At 53.3% G+C, this 23,314-nt stretch overlaps 1 protein-coding gene across 50 annotated transcripts in view; it reads left to right on the top strand.

Moving 5' to 3' along the window:
- CELF4 (CUGBP Elav-like family member 4) overlaps window positions 1-23,314 on the top strand; it is a 297,439-nt gene that overhangs the window by 234,270 nt on the left and 39,855 nt on the right. The gene's annotated exons all lie outside the window — the stretch shown is intronic.

Genomic DNA, 23,314 nt, shown 5'->3' with positions numbered 1-23,314 from the left:
CAGGGGGAAGATTTATAGAGAGAATTCACTCCAGGTTGGGGTTTTGTCTTCCTCTGTTTTCCTGGCATTTATCATGCATGTTTTAATTTGGATCGGAGAGTTGCTACCATCTGGCCATTATCGCAAAGAAATATTCATTTTCACTGAGTGACACAGGCTCCATTCATCACGGAGTGCGCTGATTGCCCCGCGAGTGTGGGGCTGAGCTTTCTCCTTCATTTGAAATGAACCTTGAGCTATGAGCAGGTCTCGTTTGTAGGGAGCAGAGGCATGGGGCTAGTGGCTGCCCTGACGCCCCCCCACCCCCACCCCGGCCAGGTGGGTAGGGAGCGTTTTGGGGAAAGGCCAGGGTGGGAATGGGAGAAACAAGCCGTCTTCTGCCACCAAACCCCTTCCACCTGCCCTCACCTCTCCTGGGTTGGGGTACTGGTGCCCCCCATAGTCTCGTCCCATGTTTCTGACAGCCAGTCCCCCCACCGTGTCCGGGGCAGTCCCCAGGCCAGGAGACAGACATGGCAAAGGTGGCCCCTCTGCCTGGTCCCTGAGCCCTGGGCATCTGATAAATGTGCTGATGCGGGCCTGCCAAGGGTGGATTTGCCTCAGCAACCTTGGTCTCACAGAGTAGCATTCTGGTAGTGTCATTTCAGGTCAGGGCTGTGTGGGGGACAGAAGGGCTCCTCGTTCTCCTCTCATCACGTTATGGTGGCACCATCAGGGCTGGGCCTGTGAGAAGAGACGTGTCTGCCTCCAATTGGGACGTTTCCAGAGTGTCACCCTTGTACCCACCCTTGTTGCTCACTGCAACACGCCATCAGGGGCCGCTGATGTCAGCGACGGGCATGGAACCAAAGGCATCCCAGGGGGGCATAATGGACCATTCCTCACCGGGTGGAGCCCCACCTCATACCCCCTTAATAAGCAGGCAGCCATATCTGCAATAGAGAGGAAGGAGGAGAAAATATCTTCTCAACCATTTTAAATAGTGAGTCAGGGCACCTACAATTTATAGGGCCCTTCTGTGTTTCCTGCCCCCATAGGGATTCAGATTCACAGTATGAAGACATCAGCTGAGCAGTGCCCCTCAGCCCCAGCATTAGACACCCACAGGAGGGGAGCGAATTAAAACCAGAATCAGCTTCATGGGGGAGATACTTGCTTTGCCAAAAAGGTAAAATCAGACAGCGGGGCCAATTTTCATCTTTAGAGGTTCCGCTTTCCGAGATCTTGGCAGGAACCCAGGGGCCAACTGGCTTTCCATGATCTCTGTACTGGAAACTGTGGCCAGACGTCGAGGCCCTGACCCCCCTCTAGGACCCAACCCAGGTTTGACCAAGACCCAGGGGACTGTGCTGAGGTAACAGGAATCCGAAGGGAGGCCTCTGCAAGCTTTACTGTCCCTTCCCCATCAGAGAAAGAAGCCACAGGCCTTGTGTGCTCTACACATCCCATACATCATGGGTAAGCCAGCATGACTGACTTTCGACCTCAGGCGGCTTACAGTCTGGCTGGGATGCAGGTGAAACCAATGAAACCATTAGGAAGCAGGAAAAGACCTTGAATCAAAGCACTAAGTTCACCACAAGTGAGGGCCATAAGGTGTAGTACAGGAACCCAACTGACCTCAGCCACCCCCTGCGTGGGCCAAGTCCTTGCACTGGGTCACTTCTCCCCACTCAGTGTCTGAAATATTATTAGTCCATTGTATAGATGAAGCACTGAGACCCAGAGCTTAACTTACTGGGGTCACTAGCTGGTAGGTGCATCTGCAAAGAAACTCAGGCCCTTCTGATTCCAAGCACCAAGCTCTGTGTCTGGAAAAACCATGGACGACTTTGAGTAGCAAGTGGCATTTCAGTTGGATAGGATGGGAGTAGCGACATCCTAGGAAGGGGGACCTACCTGCCCGCCGGTCCTCACCCTCTGGTTTTCCATCCTGGCACTTGTTGAACTAAATGAACTGTCCTCCACCCTACGGGCTCCTCCTCCCTGTGGAAGCCTGGGCTGAGGCCTCCACCTCCTTCTGGAATGCAGGGACTTTGGCTAAGCTCCGAGAAGGTCCTCTCCCCTTCCCCCCGCAAGAATGCGAAGCGGGCACCCCCTCCCCTCCCTCGGAACTCATTCCGTGACACCAGCAGCTCTGAAACATCTGCTCCTCCATCCCGGACCCACAATTTGAATAAATTACCCCGACGTGGCGGCAGCCTGTTATTAATGGCTTGAGTTTTATAAGATGCTTTAGTTCAATAACACTGTAGCCAGACACTGCGCTTCTCCCAGATATTTTTATATTTTGCCTCTTCCCCGCCTCCTTCCTCCCTCCATCCTCTGGCTGCCTCCAGGGCTCCAGTCCTGGCTACAACCCCACCACCCCCCTCCTCGGGCACCTCGCTGGGTCGTACCCAGGAACTGGGGACCACCAACCCCCTCCTGCTCCCGCTGTGGTTCATCCAGCACCCGCCCGCGCAGCCTGATGCTTCTACGCATCCTCGCGCCCACCGTCCTGCTGTCCGTGTCAGGGGCGGAAAAGGGGGGCCCACAGCCAGATTGGTTGCTCCTCCCCCAGCATCCCCCAAAAGAAACCCACAGGGACAGAGCGGCTGGAAGTGGGGCGATGCACAGAGAACACTGACCATGGACCCTGTTTCTGCACCCCTGATCGCATGGCCGGAGCTCTCCTGCCTTTGGGGACCTGTCAGGAGCCTGGGGAGCAAACTCACTCTCCCCAGTTGGGCTGTCAGTGCTCCCAGCGTGGGAGAAACCACGCTCTCGGTTTCTTTCTTTATTTGCCTGTTCCTGGCTCCTCATTCCTTTGTTGGTTTGTGCTCATGCTCCACACACCTCCTGCGTGAAGCCCTCCCAGGTTACCCCCAAGGCAGGGATCTGGCTCTTTCTACATGCCCAGACACACCCCTTCCCCCCTGTCCTCTGTCCTCTGTTTTATCTCCCCACAGCTTGCCAGTCTGCCTTCTAATAGAACCTCCTGGGGCCTGGCCAGCATCTAACTCACAGCCAGCCCTTCTAGAATGATTAACAGCAGGTGCTCATACTGTGCGTTACTTCTACAAGCTTGTTCATCTGTGTGGGTGACACTTCCTGCAAAGAATGGGTGCACTTGCTGAAAAGAGAAAAGTGGGTCAAAGGGTGGGAGGGTTTGTTCACTGGGGATATAGGATAGAAAACATTGAGTTTTAAATAAGTAGCCAATGTAGTCATATCTTCAGTCTGTTCAAGAAAAAAATAATGTAGACCACAATCATGGTCAAGAAGGACAGAGAGGCAAGCTCCTTGCTAGCTGTGCCCCCAGCTCAGGAAGCTGTGGGTACAGGGCTCTGAGCCAGGAGAGCCTAATTCTTTTGAGCCTCCCCCCCCCCCCCCGGGGGAGTTGGCCCCAGGAGAGCTAGGGAGCCTGTGACTAGGAGGAGCCAGAGTGAGTGTCTGGAAGCAGAAGGGAAGGATGTGCCTTTGTAAGGGGTGGGGGTGGGAGGCAAGAAGGTAGGGTGTCCCGCCCAGCAGGAGGCCAGACCCCCCAGGCTCTGCCCTGGGGGAGGGTCCTGGTGAACCTGAGTGGCCCAGATGTGGTACTCCACTCTTGAAGGACCCTTCTGCACCAGGACCAAATGAACTGTGTAGTTAGTTCCCTGTTCCTGTGGACCCAGTAGTGACCCTGCCATTGGCTCTAAAGGGAGGCCGTCCTGGGCCTCTTCTCCCTTCTCCCACCCCCTTCTGAGGGCTCTAGGACACGGAGGCTCTTACCACTTCCCATTTGGCCTAATATTACTGTGGGACTCTGCCTTTGCCAAGAGCCCCACCATTATAACATAATTACTGCTGAAAATGACCTTTAAAATATATTTTAAATTCAAAATGTCTTTAAACCCTTCACTGAGCACCATTTTTCAATTTCAATGACTGTTTTCATTTTTGGGGGGAGTGAGGGGTGGGGAGTGGAGGAAGGAGCCCTCCCCCTGAATGGATTTCAAATGTTAATCTCCCCCTGCTATGGAGAAACTGAGCTGGCTCAGGCCACACCTTGCAAGGGGCCTGGGGAGGCTGGTGGGAGAGCACAGCTAGACCACTTGGCCCTTCTGTGACACTCTCACTTATCCCAGGGTGCTTGAGTAAGAGCTAGAAGATGCTCTGAGAGCCCTGGGCCGACTGCTCTCCCCTCAGCCTTGCTTCTCCTTATTCTCCTGGCTGATGATGACCCATGTCATGCAATGTTTAGTCCCCTGCCTGCTAAGTGCCCTCCAGGGGCTCCCAATTTCTGCAGGATGGAGACCCCTCCACACTCTGCTCTCCCATGCCTCCGTTTCATGCCTGTTTGCTCTGACCTGACTGGTGCGCCCTGTCCCACAGGCAGCCTGTGCCCCTTGCTGCTTTGACTGCTCAGTGACAGCAGCCATCTGGGAGGAAGATGGACCAGAAGCAAAGGTGGTAGAGGAATGCCTTCCCCACAGGCTCACACAGGCGGGCCTGACCTGTGGGACACACCACACACTGCTTCAGCCCACCCGTTCTCCATCCCCCAGCTCCTGGGAAACTGCTGTGCCTCCCACCTGGCACGTCCCCATGCTCTGTCCTTACTAGTCCTGTCCCTCCCTCCCCCTCGTCTCCTCCAGGAAAGCTGGGCTGGGAGTCCTGTGCCATCCAGTGTCACTCAGCACCTTCTGATGTGGTCACTGTCTAGTGTCCTCCCTCATAGGTGATCTCATGGCAGTCTGCCCTTGGTACCGCTTGTCCCCACGTCAGAAGGGGCCTCTACAGGCCATGTGATGGGGGCAGGCAGGAGATGGAGGCAGGGGGAGGCCTTCTGGCACCTTACATGGAGCGGGTTTTGGAAGGACTCAAGTCCCGTAGATGCTGACAGGAGCTCCATTCTCCCCCTCTCCACTGCCAGCAGCAGAAGAGGGTAGAAGTACGGGGCAGAGGAGGGGGCTCTGATGTGATAGGCGCATTAGGTGGTCACTCCGTCCATCTCCACCAGGAAGGGGGGCCCAGTGGGCATCAGACAGTTCCTCCAGTGTATTCTTAGGACTTTTCCTTAAATGACCCGATTCCCATAGCAGCCAACTTGTTTACTGTGAAAGACAACATACATTCCAAAGCAAAACCAAAATGATGTGGGCACCGTCCAGTTCTGTAGATCACCTGAGTTTTTAGATTGTCCATAGTTTTGAATGACCCCTGTCCTCTGCCATGGAAACTAGGATCCCTCAATGCTGAGAAGTCCTTGATGGAGGCTTAGGGCATGACCTTGGGGCCGTGCATATAAAGGACCTCATATAAAGGAGCTCGGGGCATGTGGAGGGAGAGCGGTGATAAGGCACCCTGGGCTCAGAAGAGGGGGCTTGTGGGGATTTTGAGCCCAAGTCCAGTTGTTGGAACACCTGCTGCCTGACAGGGTTCTGAGAAGGGTGGAAAGGTGTCAGGTGGGCAGGAGACTGGTCTGAAGTGACGAGCTTCCTGCAGAGAGCGAGGTGCCACAGGGAAAGAGCAAAGAGCAGCATGGGGCAGGGCAGGACATGAGCCACCATCCCAGCTTGGCCTCTCCTCCTCCGGCTCCTCACAAGCCTCCACCAGATTGGCATTCCTCAAACCAACTTGATACTCTCCCCAAACTGAAGAATCTAGAATATTTCCCTATTTTCTGTCCTCTCTGACTGACTTTCAAGAGTTTCCCTCAATCCAGCCCCAGCTGTTCATCCCCTCCATCATGAGTGTAGGGTAGACATGGAGTTTCTCAGGCATTGAAGCATGAAGAGGTCTAATGTGACTCACCTTGCAGTGTGGTCATCTTAAGAGAAGAATGCTGTCCAGAATAAAGGAGGTGATGGTTCTACGTGTATTGATAAGAACACACCCCCATTTTACAAATGAGGCACTTGAGGTTCAAAAGAACTAAATGATTTGCTTATGATCACACAAAAATAATAATAATTGGATTGGAACCCAGATGTGCATGGCTCTGAAGTCTTGGCTGTAAGCCCCTTCTCTCTTCATTCATTCTCCCAATCCTGCCCAGCCACAAACCCAGCTCAAAGCTCAAAGCCTCCCTCCTCTAGAAAGCCTCCCTTGCTTGCATCAGCCCTCCCTGACCTCTCCCACCCTCTGCACAATCCTTTTTGTGTGAGTGTGTGCAGCTTGCTCTTCAGTAAGGCCACAAGTTCCCTAAAGGTCAGAGAGTAGCCCCAGTCCACTCGTCTTCCTGCGGATCCTCCCCAGAGCCAGACCCAGGTGGGGGAACCAGGGCAGGCCCACCTTCCCACATCAGTGTCATACCTCTTCCTCTGCCTGCACGGGCCCAGAGCAGGCAGGCAGCCTGGACAGTGGTGGCAAGGGCAGCAGAGCAGGGAGAAGGTGGAAGGTGGAAGCATGCCTTGCCAGGGGAACATACACGCTCCGTGATGTATAGGAACGAGAGAGTGCATCGTTTTCCATACTGTGTCACAAATATCATATTTATAACATCAATTAAATGCCGGTGACTTCAATCATTTATAATAGAGACACAGCCACTCAGTGAACCATTAGCAGAGTCAGCGCCTTCTCCCTCCTAGCGGGGTCGGACTGAGGGATGGCTCAGCCTGGGCTGGGTTCCCAGTATTTCCCTGGAGGGGCTCCCGGGGCTCATGGAGTGGGACAAGGGGCGACATGGAGCAGGAGAGCCCCCACCTGGGGAGGTGCGGCCCAGGCAAGGCTGAGTTGGGAGAAACCATTTGCTCCCACCTGCCGCCTTGCATGAGCCCCCAGTGCAATGAGCTGGAGGGAGAAGGGTCCTCAGGGCTGTCCTGGGCTTGCTCCTCCAAGAGCACTTACCCCACAAACTTTACTGCTGGGACCGGAGCCACGCCTGGGGGCTATGGGAGGTTACAGGCCCTGCCCTCTGGAAATGCTGTGGTGGATGCGGTGCAGGGGTGCGGGAAGCAGGGCCACAAGCTCTCAGTGCAGGGGTGCAGAACGCAGGGCCACAAGCCATCAGCGAGCACCTACAGTGGCAGGGGAACCACGCCCATCTCTATTTCTTGCACGTCAGCTATGGTGGAAGAGAGACGAGGACTCAGGCAGGGACACGATTGGGTGAGGACACAGGGAGCTGCGGGAGCTCCTGCAGCGGCCCTCACCCTCACCAGGGCAATTTGTCTCCATCCCCTGTCCCTTCTGAGCCTCCTTCTCTCTCTGAGGACCTACTGCCCTCATCCTTTCCATTTCCGTGCCTCCACCTGTGTCCCCACAGCCCATCCTCCACATGGTGGCCCCATCAGAGCCCATCTCTTCACCACATAAACTCCCCAGAGGCTTCCCATCTTCTCTCTCAGATAGGAGTCCAAGACCCTCACCTGCGCGGGCCCTGCCGTTCCCATGACTCTACCGCGGCCACCCTCTCTCTCGATCTCGTCCTCAGACACCCCTGCTCCCCCGTGGCACCAGCCTCTCCCTCTGCCAGCACCTCTCCCTTATACCACTGCTCATCAGGTCTCAGCTTCTGTGTCCCTCTCACCCAGGCCTGTCCTGATTTGCCAACTAACCGCAGCCCCAGGTCCCCCATGTGACACCGTGTCTTATTATATTCCTGGCACAGACCGCTACCTGATCTCTTCTATTTCTCCTCCTCTCCTCCCCACTTAAAGGTGAGCCCCACGCAGGCAGGGACTCTATTTGGTATGTGGCACCTTGCAGGTGCCTGACCCAGAGCAGGCTGTCGGGAAATGAATGGGGGAGTGCACAGGACAGGCACCCACAGGGACAGCGCTAGGAAAGTAGTGGGGTGCAGGATCCAAAGTGGTGGGGTGTGGGGTACAGTCAGTGAATGTCTGCAACAGCAGGAGTTACATATACCAGGCCCTGGGCCAGATACTTAGGGGTCAGAGGAGAGGGGGCAGGTCCCACCTTCAAGGAACCTCAAGGAACAGAGGGAGCCCTGGGTTCAGGTCTTCCTTGTGGGCTGGGGAAGCTGGGGAGGGATTCCTGGTGACCAGGGAGCTTTCAGAGGATCCAGAAAACTGGAGGCTCTGGGTGGTGGAGGGGAGTGGGGTCTGGGTTCCAGGCCCTGGGACAGCCTGACAGCAGCTGGGAAAGGATGGGCCACAGTAGGGTGTGCTTCGGAGGGGAGCTGCACAGGCCCACGAGGAATCTGGAAAGGGAGAGTCAAAGGCAGGGAAGCGCAGGGCTGGAAACGCGACTCACTAGGCCTGGCCGGCTTCCAGAAAACTCTGTGCAATCAACCAGAGAAACACATTTGAGAAAACAGAATTGTGAGAGTAACTTTGAAGCCTCGGTTGCCATGGGAACATATCTGTAAATACTTAACTGCAAACATTAAGTGAGTGACACAGGGGAGTGGGTGGGGAGCTAGGAGCAGGAAGGCCTCGGGAGCCCCTCCCCTCCTTCACTCCTCGCTCTGGGGTCTCTGCCTTGGACCCTCTAACTTTCACCCTCCTCTATGCTCCTCCTCGTCCCCCTGAACCCCACCCTCAGAGGGGGAGGATTCCAAGTGTTCCCTGAGACTCCCTTTCTGTGGTAGTGCCGCTTGATCTCTGGGTCCCATGCTGGGCCCCTGGGACCCTCAGTCCTGTGAGCTATCCAGCCCAGAGGTGCCAGGCCTGTCCATTCACTTTCCCTCTCCCCTCCTCACTCCTGAGGGACAGGCACAGTGAAGCGGCATAGAAACAGCAAGTCTTTGCAACAAGTGCATGTAAGAGACCCAGATGTTTTGCCTGAAGGAAATCTTGGTCCAGTTTGCTGCTTCAGGACCTCCCCTTCTCCACTGCCCCTCCACTGGTCCATCTGGTCAAGACTACCCATGCCCTTTTGCTCAGGGCTCTGCCATGGCCCTGTGACTGTGTGGGGGCCTCATCCCAGACTTCCTCTGCCTGCCCTGGTCCTGCCTAGAGGTTCTTAACCTTTCTGGATGATAGACCCCCTTGGGAAACTGAAGGAAGCCTTTCATCAGTCAGTTGTTCCACAGAAAGTTAACAGCCAGGCCTTGTGCTAAGTACTGGGCGATCTCTACCCTCCCAGGACTTATAAAATTAGGGGACGGGGGAGGTAGTAAGCAAAAACCGCAATCAAAAGCAAGGGCTTCAGCTTGTCAGCCAGTGTTCAAGGTCAGGACAGGGCCCCCCGTGGCCCGAGATGGATGAGGGAATAGAGAGAAGTAGTCGAGGGAAAGGGTGGGTTCGGACCCTGTGTAGGACCTTGTAAGCCAATTTAAAGGCTTTGGGTTTTATGCAGAGTGAAACAGGAAGCCACTGGGGGCTTTGAGCCGAGGAAGGACATACTCTATTCCAGCTGGCTGCTGTGTAGAGACAGACTATAGAGGATGAGGGAGAGGCAAGGGACACTTGGGAGATTATTGCAGTGACCAAAGAGAGATGGACATGGCTCGGACCAGGACAGTGGGTTTCGTGGTGAGAAAAAACATGGTCGTCGGAAGAGGGAACGTTTGCACATCCTTGGGCCATTTTCTACACTCCTTTAAGATGCTCCTAGACTCCAAGGCTCAGCCATAGTCCCTTTGAGGTCCTGTGGTTCAGACCCCACCTTCTTTCCTGGGTCTCCCCCACTCCAGAGGACACCTCTAATCTTTAGCTCATCTGTGGAGCTGAGGTTAGCAGATCCTTTGTGAGCCCAATGTCGGCCAGGCCGCCTTCCCAGCTCCCACAAAAGGAGGGCAGTTAGCAGTAGAACTACATACCGTTAGTGGCAGCATCCCTGCCTAACACCCAACAGGCCCTGCTGAACGGCTGGTGAATTGATGGGCCAGAAGGCGCTTAGGTGGCCCAGGCACCCTTGGGTGGTCTGTGATGAACCTCACAGACATTATGCTGAATCAAAGAAGCCAGACACAAATAAGTACATTCTGTATGAAGTTCTAGAACAGGCAAAACCAACTGTGGTGACAAAAGTCAGAACACTGGGTGCCTTTGAGGAGATTGGGATGCTTCCTGGAAATGGTCATGAGGGAGCCTTCTGGGGAGATGGAAATGTTCTATATCTTGGTAGGGGTGTGGGGTACATGCACGTTCGTATTTCTCAAAACTTACTAAATTACACACCCAAGATGTATACGTTTCACTGTTGATAAATTTTATCTTTAAAAAAAGGAGACCTAAGAAGGATGGTTGTGGCCCAGACAGAAGTAGGAGGGGTCAGCTGCCTAAGAGGATGCTCTGTCTTTTGGGGAAAATGGTCCCCCCCCTCCTGTCATCAAGTGCTCTGAGGCAGCTGCAGGCAGGGAGAATGTGATCTGATAAAGGAATTCGTGTTGAAGTGTTAGAGGTTGACTCCAGGGAGAAAGTGATTTTGCATTTTAAAAGTGAATTCTGCAGACCGCAGTGCTTACCTCAAGAGAAGATTCCAATGGTGGGATTGAAGACCCCTTGGCAGGCGGTGGGTAGGAGCCTCCCAGTGCCCTCACCCACGTGTCACACCTCACAGGTGATCTGCTCTGTGAACACAATGGGCCAGAGGTGGGGTGGGGAGAGTAGTTTATAATCATCTTCCCCTTCCAGGGGCCTCTCCAGTGGCCTCCCTTCCCCCACCATCTGGTTTTTGCCTCCCCCTGTTACCCTCCTATCTCACCCTGGCTGTTGATGTTGCCCTAAGTGATCTCTGGTCCAGGTCAGAGCTTTAACAGAGTCTGGTTTCAGTCTGGTGTTTCTCATCCCGCCCATGGGTCTACGGGAAAAGGCCAGAGCAAGGATTCTGCTTTCAGATTTGGCCCTAGGCTGGGGGTGATGTTGGACCGTGAGTGGGGCCGGAGCCATGGGCTGCCCCCTGGGTGGGGCATTGGTGTAAACTGGGGCAGTCAGGGAGGGCCTCAAAGGAGGGGTGTTACACGGGGAGGGAGCACAAAGATCAGCATGGGAGGAAGGCAGCATGAAACTAGGTTGCCCATAAATTCCAATGTGCCAGGACAGGTCCAGAGTTGCCAATGGTTGTGGATGAATTATTTTTAATTTTTTTTTTAAAGTTTATTTATTTATTTTGAGAGAGAGCAAGCATGAGCAGGGGGGTGTCAGAGAGAGGGGGAGAGAGAGAAGCAGAAGCAGGCTCCTCGCTCTGTCAGCGTGGAGCCTGACGTGGGGCTCAATCTCACCAATTGTAAGATCATAACCTGAGCTGAAACCAAGAATCCATCGCTTAACCGACAGAGTCACTCATCCCTGTCCTGGATGAATTATTAATAGTGTCCCCTTTCAACCTCCCAAGGGTCCCAGTTTGGACAATAAATTATATGATACCCAATAGGTTAAAAACAAACAAAAAAGATGACTAAAGGGCACAGCCAAGAGGTAGGTATGTCCATGGATATGCCAAGTGACTGGAATGTGGGGTCTTGTAGGAGACAGGAAGAAGAAAGGGACAGCAGGGAGGAAAGAGACAGGGCATGGCAGGGTCCTGAGCATCCAGAAGAGACCTCCAGAGCTCCCCCAAGGGCTCCTCCCTAAGCAGGTGGTCCACAGCGATGCCACACCCCTGCACTTCCGAGAGAAGGCCAAGACCCAAGAAGTGACACAGTGGGCACAGGTTATACAGCTCACTGGTAACGAGCCAGCCTCGAACATGGGCCCTGACCCCCAGCCCGGCTCCTCTCCCACACCCCAACATTAGCAGGGACCAACCCTGGGAAGAGAGTGACAGATGTGTGTCCATCCAGTGCTGGATGTTGAGGACTCCCGGGCCCACCCAGGCACTGCCAGTAGAGGTGGGGTACAAATTGTATACCGATCCAATTCCACCCCTTCCTAATTCCTAGCTGTGCACCTGTGGGTGAGCTTCTCAATGTGACTTTATGTACCTCAGTTTCCTCATCTGTAAAACGAGCATCAAACTATCATTTCTAATGACTAGTACATTGCAGGAACTCCAAAAATAGACACAGTCCTTTCCTGGCACCTCCAGGAGAGAACCCCTACCCCTCGCGTGTTCCAGGTCCTCTCTATGCAGTAGTCTCTGGCCCATGCCAATGTGTGTAGCTTCTCCACAACCCTGTGTGGGGCCCTTGGCATTGAATTCAGGGAGTACCTTTCATTTATCCCCCAAATCTTCTGCAATTTCTTAACCACTCTGTCCCAAACCAGATTCAAGCTCCTTCTTGAAAGCTTGCACATCTGGGCTTCTTAGGCATCAGACATGCCTTGGGAACCGGTGACCACAGGATGACCTCCTTGAGGAGAATGGTAGGAAGAAAGCAGGCCCTTTGCAGCCCTCCTCAGTCAGCGCCTCCAGGGTCGAGATTGGGATGGGTTGAGGTAACATCTGGGACAGACATTAGGGGCAGGAGTTTTCATAGCATGGCAAATGAGGAAGGTACAGCACAGCACAATATGAGGAATTGCCTCCCCCCTGCTTTGAGCCAGAGCCCCAGAGATAGACAAATGACCCCTGTCACCCCACATGGCCCAGAAAGACAAACACCAACCGGGCTGGGGTGGATGCCTGCCTGCCTAAGACTCACCAGTTACACCTGTGTGGGAAGCAAACCGTAAACTGGTGTCTGAGTGAAAACAGAGTTTAACTTCTGCATTGCACCTGTGTTCTCCAGCAAAGAGACCGGCCTTCAGGATAGGAAATGTAGAGAAACATTGTAAAAAGACAATGAACGTCCAAACAAGGCAAAGAGATCCAACCTAGCCCCATAATTAGATTGAATCTCCAAACTCTGAGCTGTGGCCCTGGGAGGGCATAAAGAATAGGCATATGGGCTCTTGGAGCTGCTGGGGGTCACGTTCAGAGGCATCATAACGCCTGGAAATGAATGAAGTCCAAGTTTTTATTTTTTTAATTAAAAACAATTTTTTTTAAGTTTATTTGTTTTGAGAGAGAAAGAGAGAGCACAAGTTGGGTAGGGGCAGAGAGAGAGGGAGAGAGAATTCCAAGCAGGCTCCGTGCTGTCAGCAAAGAGCCCAACATGGGGCTTGAACTCACAAACCATAAGATCATGACCTGAGCCAAGATCTAGAGTCGGACACTTAACTGACTGAGCCACCCAGGTGCCCTGAAGGTCCAAGTTATTAAGAGGTCAAGGTACTGGATTCCAAACATTGGAAACTTGTCAATCTTGAAGACTACCTCTGGCAAACTTCTAGAATAAATTCATCAAACTGGTGGCTCAAGAGTCCTTGAGGGAAAGTGATGATGATTTAGGAACCATGATGGTTCGCCAGAGTGAGATGGGTCAGGGGCTGGGTGCCTGTTCTGACAGGTGGGTCCTGCAGGGCCTGACCTGGCATCATGTCACCTAATGGGGGCAAGTGGTGAAGGTAACGCACAGCTAATTGGGCAGGGAAGGAGGCCTTTGTCCTTGTGGCTTCTTGCTGAACATTTTTCTCAAGGACTTGGTGGGGAGGGGTAAGTCATAGCAGCTGACTTTTTTTTTTAAGCTTATTTATTTTTGAGAGTGGGGAGAGGGGCAGAGAAAGAGGGAGAGAGAGACTCCAAAGGAGGCTGTGCACTATCAACGCAGAGCCCGATGTGGGGTTCAAACTCACAAAACTGTGAGATCATGACCTGAGCCGAAACCAAGAGTTGGACACAACCGACAGCCACCCAGGCGCCCCCATAGCAGCTGACTTTTAAATTTACTCATGCCCCATAGCCAATCTGGAGGATGAGCTGCTGGATAATACATTCAAAATCCAAAGACATTTGTACTCCAGATGCAGGATCCTGGGAGCCCCTGTGCCTGCACCTCCCCCAGCCTTGACACAGTGATAGTACAGAGATTCCAACAGCTTCCTTTCTGAAACCTCAGCACCCACACTGGTTTTGAGATACAGAGTATTGGAACATTCTGGAAACGTTGTAAAATTGTGTATTTGGGAGCTCTTGGTTGGTTGGTCGCTTGGTTGGTTGATTAGTTCCTGTGATCCTCCCTCCCTGGCCCCACATGTTTTACATGGTAATGAGATAAGAATCCTTTGGGGTCCTGGGCCCCTTTGAGAATCTGCTGGAATCTATGCACTCTGTCCTTAGGAGAAATATAGATATGAAATGGTGTTAACCATTTCAGGGGGGGTCCATAGGTGCCCTCTAGCCTGTCAGAGAACTTCTTAAGGAAACTGTGGATTTTCAACAGCCAGCCCCTGCCAGACAGCTCATCTGGGAGTCACCGGCACCTCAGCATGACAGTCTATTCCTTCCCTCATAGGGGAGGAGGGACAGTGATCACACAAAAGCCCTTGGTGCCTATAGGGGTTAAATAGTGTCCCTCTAGGTTTCATGTCCACCTGGAACTGTGACCTGATTTGGAAATAGTCTTTGCAGATGCAATCAAGTGAAGCTGAGGTCATATTGGATGAGGGCAGGCCTTAAGTCCAATAAGACTAGTGGCCTCAGAAAAAGGAGGAAATTTGAACACAGAGACACAGGACAGGCAGAATGCCATGTGACCATGGAGGCAGAGGCTGGAATGATGTGGCTACAAGACTCCACAGGAAGCGAGGAAGAAAGGAGGGATCCTCCCCTGGAAACTTTAGAGAAACCACAGGCCCAGGGTACTACCTGGGTGGCTCAGTTGGTTGAGCATCTGACTCTTGATTTCGGTTCAGGTCATGATTTCATGGTTCTCATGGTTCCTGAGATCGAGCCGTGCATTGGGCTCTGCACTGACAGCACGGAGCCTGTTTGGGGTTCTCTCTCTTCCCCTCGCTGTCTGCCCCTCCCCCACTTGCTCTCTCTCTGCCTCAAAATAAATAAATATTAAAGAAAAAAAAGAAAGAAGAAAAAAAAGAGAAAGAAAGAAAGAAAGAGAGAAAGAAAGAAAAAGAAAGAAAGAAATCACAGCCCTGCCGACACCTCGACTTCTGATTTCTAGTCTCCGGAACTGGGAGACAATAGGTTTCTGGTGCTTTCTGCTACCCAGTTCATGTACTCTGTTGCGGCAGCCCTAGGAAAGGAAGGCAGTGCCTGAGGGGAACAGGCAGAGAAGGATGCCCGGTGGCTTGTGGCTAGGCCTCCCCTCTTCCCTCACCAGACACCCCATGGGCTTCTGCTGGACCTGACTCTCCCCCTGAGCCACCGACACCAGGCAGCCTCTGGGTTTTGCCCATGAGAGGGTTACAGGCCGTTTGAAGAGAAGTTAGAAATCCCAGCACATCCGTCTTAATAAGTTTTACCACAGTTTGCTAGTTTAAACTAATGACTAATTTATTGTATAAAATACCAGCAGTGTATTTTTTTATTTTGTTAATTAATTATCTCCAGCAAAGGTGAAATTTATAAAAAATGTCCAGGAACGGTACACATTGTGAAATCACCTTGCAGCAGGAGATGAAATTATTACTAATATGGGATCAAATTATTACTGTATTGACTTAGTTACTTTATGACGTTGTAATGGATTTCTTCATTATTTTCTCGGGATTGTGGCATTCATGACTGTATTAAAGTCTGTTAATCTATGCAAATATCATTAGGCACCACTAATAACCAGGCAACTTTCTTCCATTTCAGGGAATGTGCTAAGTACTTGGCCTGTGTGGGTCACTTCCGGGCAGCAAGGAAGGAGAAAAGGCAGACAGCAGGCAGTTCTGGAAACCCGCTCCGAGCACAGCCTCCTTCCCCCAAGGCAGAAATGGGTGGGCATTTCTACAGGGTGGTTTGGGAGTCTCAGAAGGTTTTCAAGCCATTATACATCTTCCCCTGCTGTCTAGAGGGCCTGACTTGTCACATGAATGTCCATTCCTTTGGATTAAGGTTTTGGAGGGCCTTGTTAAAATGCACTATCCTGGAAGGAAACCCGCATCAGCTCAGTATCTACCATTAGTCCTCTTGGACTGACAAAGTATTCGAGGGGACACAGTGCCCTGCTGTGCTAGGACAAGGGACCGGTCAGTTTTTACAAAGGTTAGAAAGAGGGCGATATCTAACTATGGGTTCTGTCTGAATAGAGTTGGCCAAAATAGGTTGTTCTCAGGGACACCTATGGATCCTCGAGACCTGGGAGGGACCTCTCCAATGCGGTGGGGTGGAGGGGGTGAGTGAGAATTGGTAAACACGCCACGAGCTGCCCATTATTCAAAGATCCCAAATCTCCATGGCCTCACCCACTGGGTCCTTAGGTCAGCCAATGCTACGGGCCCAATTATCCTATAGCCCAGCTGAGGCGGTGAGGCCAGGCCGAGCCCCCTGCCCTGTCCGAAGAGCTGTCACGCTGATGGGAACCAAATCCAGGCTCCTACCCTCCAGGCCAAGGAGGACTCCCATTTCATCTTGGTTTTCTTCTGACCCAGATCAGGGGCACCTGGGTGGCTCAGTCGGTTAAGCGTCTGACTCTTGATTTTGGCTCAGGTCATGATCTTGGGGTTTGTGGGTTCAAGCACGAGTCGGGTTCTGTGCTGACAGCACAGAGACTGCTTGGGATTCTCTCTGCCCCTCCTCGGTGCATGCTCTCTCCAATCTCTCTCTCTCTCTCAAAATAAATAAATAAACTAAAAAAAAAAAAAAAAAAAAAAGGTAGACCCCAATCACACGAGGGTGAGGCCAGGCTCCCTTCCCCACCTTGAACATTCTCAGACTAAACCTACTCACTAATATGTGGGTTCCTAGTGCCCGTTGTTCTGCTTCTCCCAAGAGCAGAAGCGCAGACAGCGTCTTTCCTGGCACCACCGAGATGCTGACTCACCGTGTTAACTGGAAACTGACATGTGACTCAGTCCTTCCTTGTGACTCCCTCGGCCGCATCAAAGGATGAGCTTGAGGACCTGGAACAGAGAATAGCAGCCACTGGGCCCAGGTCACAGTTTTAGGGGACTCACCTTCCTAACTGCAGGTCCAGGGTGCGCCCCCCTATGCCCCACCACGATCGTCCCCTCTGGGTGGGTGACACTGGTCTCACAGGTAACATGGCACCAGCCCTAGGATTGGGCTGCCTCAGGGCACGTTCTGCTCCTCAGGCTCCTGCCATCTTCCTTGGATCAGCATGCCCAGACTTTTCAAGGTTAAGAGCCATTTTTAACATTAAAAATTCATCAGCACCCCTCCCCCCTTGACAGATGTTTTTCTTTGAGTATCCATTGTTTGAGAGAATGCAAAATGGCAACAACCTACCTTGAATTAGGCAGTGCTTTTAAAGGAATTGGTACATTTTTTAAATGTTTATTTATTTTTGAGAGAGAGAGAGAGCACGAGCAGGGGAGGGGCAGAGAGAGAGGGAGACACAGAATCAGAAGCAGGCTCCAGGCTCTGAGCTGTCAGCACAGAGCCTGATGTGGGGCTTGAACTCACAGACTGTGAGATCATGACCTGAGCTGAAGTTGGATGCTTAACTGACTGAGCCACCCAGGCGCCCCTGGTACTTTTAAAATCACATTTAAATTCGAAAAATTCAATGTGCATTTGAAAAATAGTCACATCTACCTAGGAGTGAAGTGTGTCTGATGCAGTCAGCAGACGAAGCTTGCGGTGTCTGGGACCCCAAGGTCAGATGGCACCACTGCCCTTGGCTATCTGGCTGCTGTGTGCTGGGAGGGGAGAAAGGGGCAGGTGGTAGGGGCAGTTGTGCCCACCAGTGGGGGGATCCAGGCTGAGAGCCGTTGTCCTCCTCCTGTTCCTCGGGCTCCATCGGCTTCTTCAGGCTCCTCTTCCTCACTCCGAGCCCAGGGGGTGGCGGGGGGGGGGGGTCCCCTGCTTCCCACAGCCCACACACCGGGCCCTGCCGTTCATCCTATTATGATTACAGACCAACTTCTAGCTCAGCACCATCCAGCCCTTCGCCCAGACACCAGCTGCCCTCCCCACCCCACCCCCCTGCATCTCCTTTTTCTTTCTCAGGCACTACAGGCCTGAATGCTTATCTGCTCCCACTAACCAGAGGATGCTTTCTGTCAAAATCAGTCCTGTTGAGGTGACAGAGCTCCCACATTTCCAAAGCTCCCAGAAGAGGGCAGTGCTGAGTCCAAAGGCCTCTAACCCAAAGGACAGAATACCAAGCCCTGGGGCAGGGACTTGTGAACCATATTCTATTTTGCACGCCAGAGAAGGCATGGCACAGCCGTCAGAAACATCGGGTGCCAATCCCACCCAAATCACTTGCCCAGGTGGCCTTGAGCCTGTCACTCAGCCTCCGTGAGCCTCAGTTAACCGACCTGTCAAATGGGGATACAGCTGTGTTATACTGAATCATGGTAGCGGGAAGCGGGCAGGACATGTGGAAATGCCCAGGTGGCACCGAACGGACTGTCAGAACGTCCACAAAGGCAGCCAGCACCATCAGCCGTGGAAGTGTCTGGCCGCAGCAGGGCAGGGAGGACTGGGAGGGGAGCCAGCATCTTGTCCTCCTCCTTCACTCGCAGACATGCCTGCTCCAGGCAGAGTGGGCCCTGCCCGCCTCTCCCCTCCAGCTGCCCCTCAAAAGACCTGTTGGTGTGAGCATGTGTCTTGCTTCTCAAACCGGGATTCTCCAGCTCCTTGCAAACGCACTTGTGCTGAATAAAACTCTCCTCTGTGCACCCATCCCGGGTTTCCTTCCTTATCCCCACTGCTCCCTGCCTAACTCAGCCCAGAGAAGACTGGCAGAGTGGCCTGGCCTCTGAGGTCATGCTCCCCCTCTATCAGTGCCCATCTGGCTCTGCCCTTCACGGCGGGGTCATCCAGGCTCCAGTCCAGAAGCACGTTTAGCGGAGGGGCAGATCTACTCCTGTACCTCTTGACACAGTCCCTCGAACAGAGTTTGTCGGCCAGCTGTGTGCCTGACTGGTGAATAACAGAAGGGGTGCAGAGCTGGCCTGCAGGCTGCTGAAACATGGGATTTCCCCTTTCTGCCACTCTGTGACTTACTTGGTATTGCCAATCTGAAGGCCTCAGGAGGACCCCTGAGTGACAAGAGCACGTGCCTCTGTCGTTAGCAATGTGAGCCACACTCAACAGTTATGCTGCCACCCTTCAGCATAGTTTGCTCTGCTGAGGACATGGACGCTCCCCTCACAATCTCGTTAGTCATTGGAAAGAATAATGTCTTGTAAATGTGCAGCCCTGTCCAGTTCCCAGAGCCGTGTATTCTCCTGAGCTCACCTGAGCCTCACGACCATCCACTCTGGTGAGCAGGGCAGGGAGTGCTTTCGGCATGGTAGATGAGAGGTGGGGAGCCAGACCACCTGGGTCCAATCCTGGCCGTGCTGTTGATTAGCTATGGGACTTTCAGCAAGCTGCCAGACCTCTCCGTGCTTCAGTCTCCTCATCTGTAAATAGGGGTAACAGTGGTACATCCTCAGGAAACTAAGGTACATCCTCTTGAGCAATGCTTGGCCCTTGGCAAGCACTCAGCATGGATTAGCTCTCACTGTCCTCTCTGAGGGCGTGATCCCTGACAGGAGGAGTGAATGGATGAATCTCTGTGTATGCCATATGGGCTGACACCGGCCATCAAACTGCAGGGGCCAGTCCTGCCTGCCACACTCCAGAAACCAACCTGCTCTGTGGGGTTGGAGCATATGACTTTGGCCTTTGGGGACCATGCACCTATGGGGGAGATGGACAGGTCTGCCCCTAGGAGGAGGCGTCCTTATCAGGTACAGTGGGGGCTCAGGAAGTGCCTTGGGCCCACCTGCAGGCTCAGGGAAGCATCAAAGAGAAGCTTCAGATGTCTGCAGGAAATGAGCCCCACTGCAACCTACAGCAAACCCATCAGAAAATATGGAGGTTCAAGAACCTGAGTTGAAAGAGAAGTTGGTTCAAGATAGGTCTTGAGCAGAGCTGGGTTCCTTGTTCTTCTGAGAGCTGACACCCTAACAGGTGTGGGTGGCCATGACCAGTTTTCTGACCTTTTGCATTCAGACCCCATTATCTGAAGCCCTTAGACACATTGTAGCCATCCATCCATCCATCCACATTTACCTATTGCTATTTACGTAGCATCGACCATAAATCTATCTGCTCTCAGCAATCATTTTTCTCTCATCTGTGTATCTATCATCCAACATTTAATCTGGATATCTAGCATCTATTAATCATGTCTGCCATCCATCCATCTCTGTGTCTATCTGTAGTCCATTATCAGTCATGAGTTAACAAGGTGTGTACTTAAGCATAGAAGGGTGTTGGGGGACAGCAGTGACTCCAGGAGGGCTAAGGGCACTGGAACAAAGATGGACAGGAAGGAAACCTGAGGGCTGATGAAAGAGGCTAGGACCCTCCTCTCAGAGCAGGGCTGGCTCAGCCTCAGGTGTCAGGGCAGAGAAGGTGGGTGTGGCCCTCCCCCCCAGCACCAGCAGGCACAGAATCCTGCAGTCCCGAGGGCTGAGCTCTTGCTGGGGGCCTAGGGCCAGAGAGGTGGTGCCTGAGGGGAGATGGCCAGGAGCAGCCTGGAGAAGACCTGTCACGGCTCTTCCCAGCCCTGGTTGCATGTTGGTATTATTTGAGTAGGTTTCAAAGAAACCTAAAACCAAAAACAAAAATACTGAGCTCCAGACCAGTCTATATCGCAGAAGCCGGCCCTGGGTATCTGTATTACTGAAAGCCTCCAGGTGATTTTCCTAACAGTCAGGGCCAAGAACCAACATCTTATAAGATCCAAGACCCCTGCTGTTTTTCTAGAAAGGGTGTACCAAGGAAGGAGGAGCAGGCTTTGCTCTTCTAGGGAAAGTCTTGGGCTCTGGGCAAGGCTGGGGTCTTCAGTGGGGCATGTGAGGCAACTTTCTTCTGGGCTGCCCCGAGACTCCTGCCAGGGTTTTCAGGAAGCATCACCCCCACACTGGCCTCGATGAGCCCACCCAGGCTCACCAGAAATCCTTGTCACAGTGTCCAGGGTGGAGAATGGGCTTGGTGGCTACGGTAGTATAGCCTCTGGGTTCAAGCTTGACTACTGTTGTATTAGACAAGGTGTTTGCCCCTCCCCAGGAATACACGCGGCAGGCTGTTAGAAGTCAGAAGGCTACTCTCCTCCCTCGTCCCACAAGCAGCAAAGCCGCACCCTCAATGCTAAAACTGGGCATGGATCAGAGGGGCGGGAGCTGTGCACTGCTCCCTGGCACTGCATTATGTCTCTGACTGTGCAGGAGGTCGGGGAGGAGTTGGGGCGGGGGGGACCCATGACTAGCCACTCTCTCTAAGAGGCTGTAGGAAGTAGGGCTCTAGCTGGGAGGGTGAGGGTGAGCTTGTGGCTGGGGTAGAGGTTGGGCTGTGGCCCGGTGGTCAGGTGATTGGCAAGCAGATTGTCTCCTCATAGCCACAGCCGTGCCACTCTGCCACTCACCTAACAAGCCTTGATCCAAAGTGACTAGAGAAGAGTGGCCCTACGTGGGACTCTTACTTCTTCCCCAGTACCTGTAGCCACCTTGACTAGATTCTCTGCCCTGCCAATGAGATGTTCTTAACAGCATCCCTTGGTCTCTCCTCCTCTTGTGCCCCACCATCCTCTGGCCACCCTGCCCGTACGTGTCCCCTACAGAAGCCTCCTCTTTTTGCTGGAAGAGAGCCTTTCTCTGTCTGTCTCCTTGAGAGCCGAGGACAAACTGGCCATAATTTATGCTCCCACATGATATAAAGGGAAAAAGTCCCCATTAGGCTATAAATTATCCTGTGATGGGTGAAATGCTGCAGAATGCACCAGACGCCAGTGGAAACCCCATTAGACAACAGGGTTCGGCTGCCGAGAAGTCCCCACAGAACCCCAGGCCGTCTGTCGTGCAACGTGCTCCTGATGAGGATAATGTAGCAGATCAAACGTGCGATCGGTTACCTGGAGATGATGGCTGTGCGCTGCTGCTCCAGAGAAAGGTGACTTCTACGTAGATCCACTTTGTATCCCAGGCTTCCCCTGGGAGGCCTGGTGCAGACTCGGTGCGGGATGCGGGTCGGAGAGCCAAGAGGAGGCAGCTAGGGGTGCAGGGGTGGCCTCCAGACCCCTCACCTGTACTGAACCTCCAGGGTTCAGTTCCTGCCCAACTCAGGGCCCTCATGCCTACCCATCGTCTCGAAGAATGTAAGAGACAAGTGTGCAGGGGGCATCCCTGGCCCCCAGGGTGGTGACAGTCCCCAAGTTCTAGTCCTGTCTCCCAAAGCATGCTGCGAGCCCTCAATGGCACAGACCCACACCTATGCTCCAGGCAGCCACCAGGGGGCTGGAGGGGCATGCTCTGCCCAGGGAGCGGATTCTGCCAGCAGGTCCCTTTTCCTGTGTGGGGAGGAGAGAGGACCTTACGGCCTAGACCTCAGGAAGGGGAAGGCCTGAAGACTCATCTGGAACAAGCTTCCTTCCTCATCACCCAGGGGAGCTCAAGGCAGCGGGACTTTGGGCAGAGGGGTGAATGAGACTGCGAAGGGCTTGTGAGGCATAAAGAGAGGCCCCCAGGCCATCAGGAATCAAGGGGAAGCCTGAGCCGGTTACAGTTACCCTGCCCGGTCCCCCTTCCAGGCGCTGAACTGAAGCCCTGGACTTGGAGAAGGAATGGGTTATTAGGCCTTTGCCAGTCATCTGTGTGGAGATGGAGGGGTGGAGAGAAAAGAGAGGGAGAGAGAAGTCCAGGTAACACTGTCTTCCCCTGGAAGGAAAGTGACGGGGAGAGCTCGGCTCAGCTCAGCTCAAACCGCTGAGTGTGGGTCTCAGCTTCACCGGTGACTGAGTGTCGCATTTCTGGGAAAGATGCTTAACTCTTCTGTTTCTCGGTTTCTTCCTGTACACAGTAGAAATGATCAAATACCCACTACACCTGTCAAGTGCTTATCTCACTGCCCAGGTCATAGCGAGTGTTCAATAAATGAGAACCATGACAGTCCTCACTATTGTGGCTGTTTTAACCACCTCCCAGAGGCAGGGAGTCTGTCTGGGGATGGAGTCAGGGTGCCTGGGGGCAGCAGAGGTTCTGTGATGTGGGAGTTGGGTCCACAGTCTCTGTGGGGTGACTGGGGTGACACGGAGACTGGGTGGGCTGGTGCTGTGAATTGGGGAGCTAGGCCAAGCCCAGGGAGCACATGGCAGGCAGTGAGGATGGGCACAGGCAAGGAGCCTACACCCAGAGTGGGAGTCCCAGGCCAAGTTTGCAGTGGTCAGAAGTGAGCATCCAGGCCTTGGGCTTTGGGGGAGGTGTTTAGATTGCCATGGGCGGGAGAAGAGGAAGGAGGAGGAGTGTGTGTGCGTGCATACCTACGTGTGTCATTGCTGCTTCCTCGTACCACACGCCCCTTCTCACCTCCTGCTTTTGCACGTACTGCTCCCTGACCTGGGATGCCTGCCTCTTGCCAGTTCTAGCTGGCAACCCCTGCCCGTGAATCCTTCAGGGCCCAAACTGAGCCTCTTAGACCCCTCTCCACCCCCTGGCCACACAGCTCATCACCTGCTAGGCGCCTGCACTTATCAACAAGGGCCACTCATTTC

The sequence above is a fragment of the Acinonyx jubatus genome, chromosome D3 (assembly GCF_027475565.1).
Source record: "Acinonyx jubatus isolate Ajub_Pintada_27869175 chromosome D3, VMU_Ajub_asm_v1.0, whole genome shotgun sequence".
Classification (NCBI taxonomy): domain Eukaryota; kingdom Metazoa; phylum Chordata; class Mammalia; order Carnivora; family Felidae; genus Acinonyx; species Acinonyx jubatus.
This window is presented reverse-complemented; position numbering and strand designations above follow the sequence as displayed.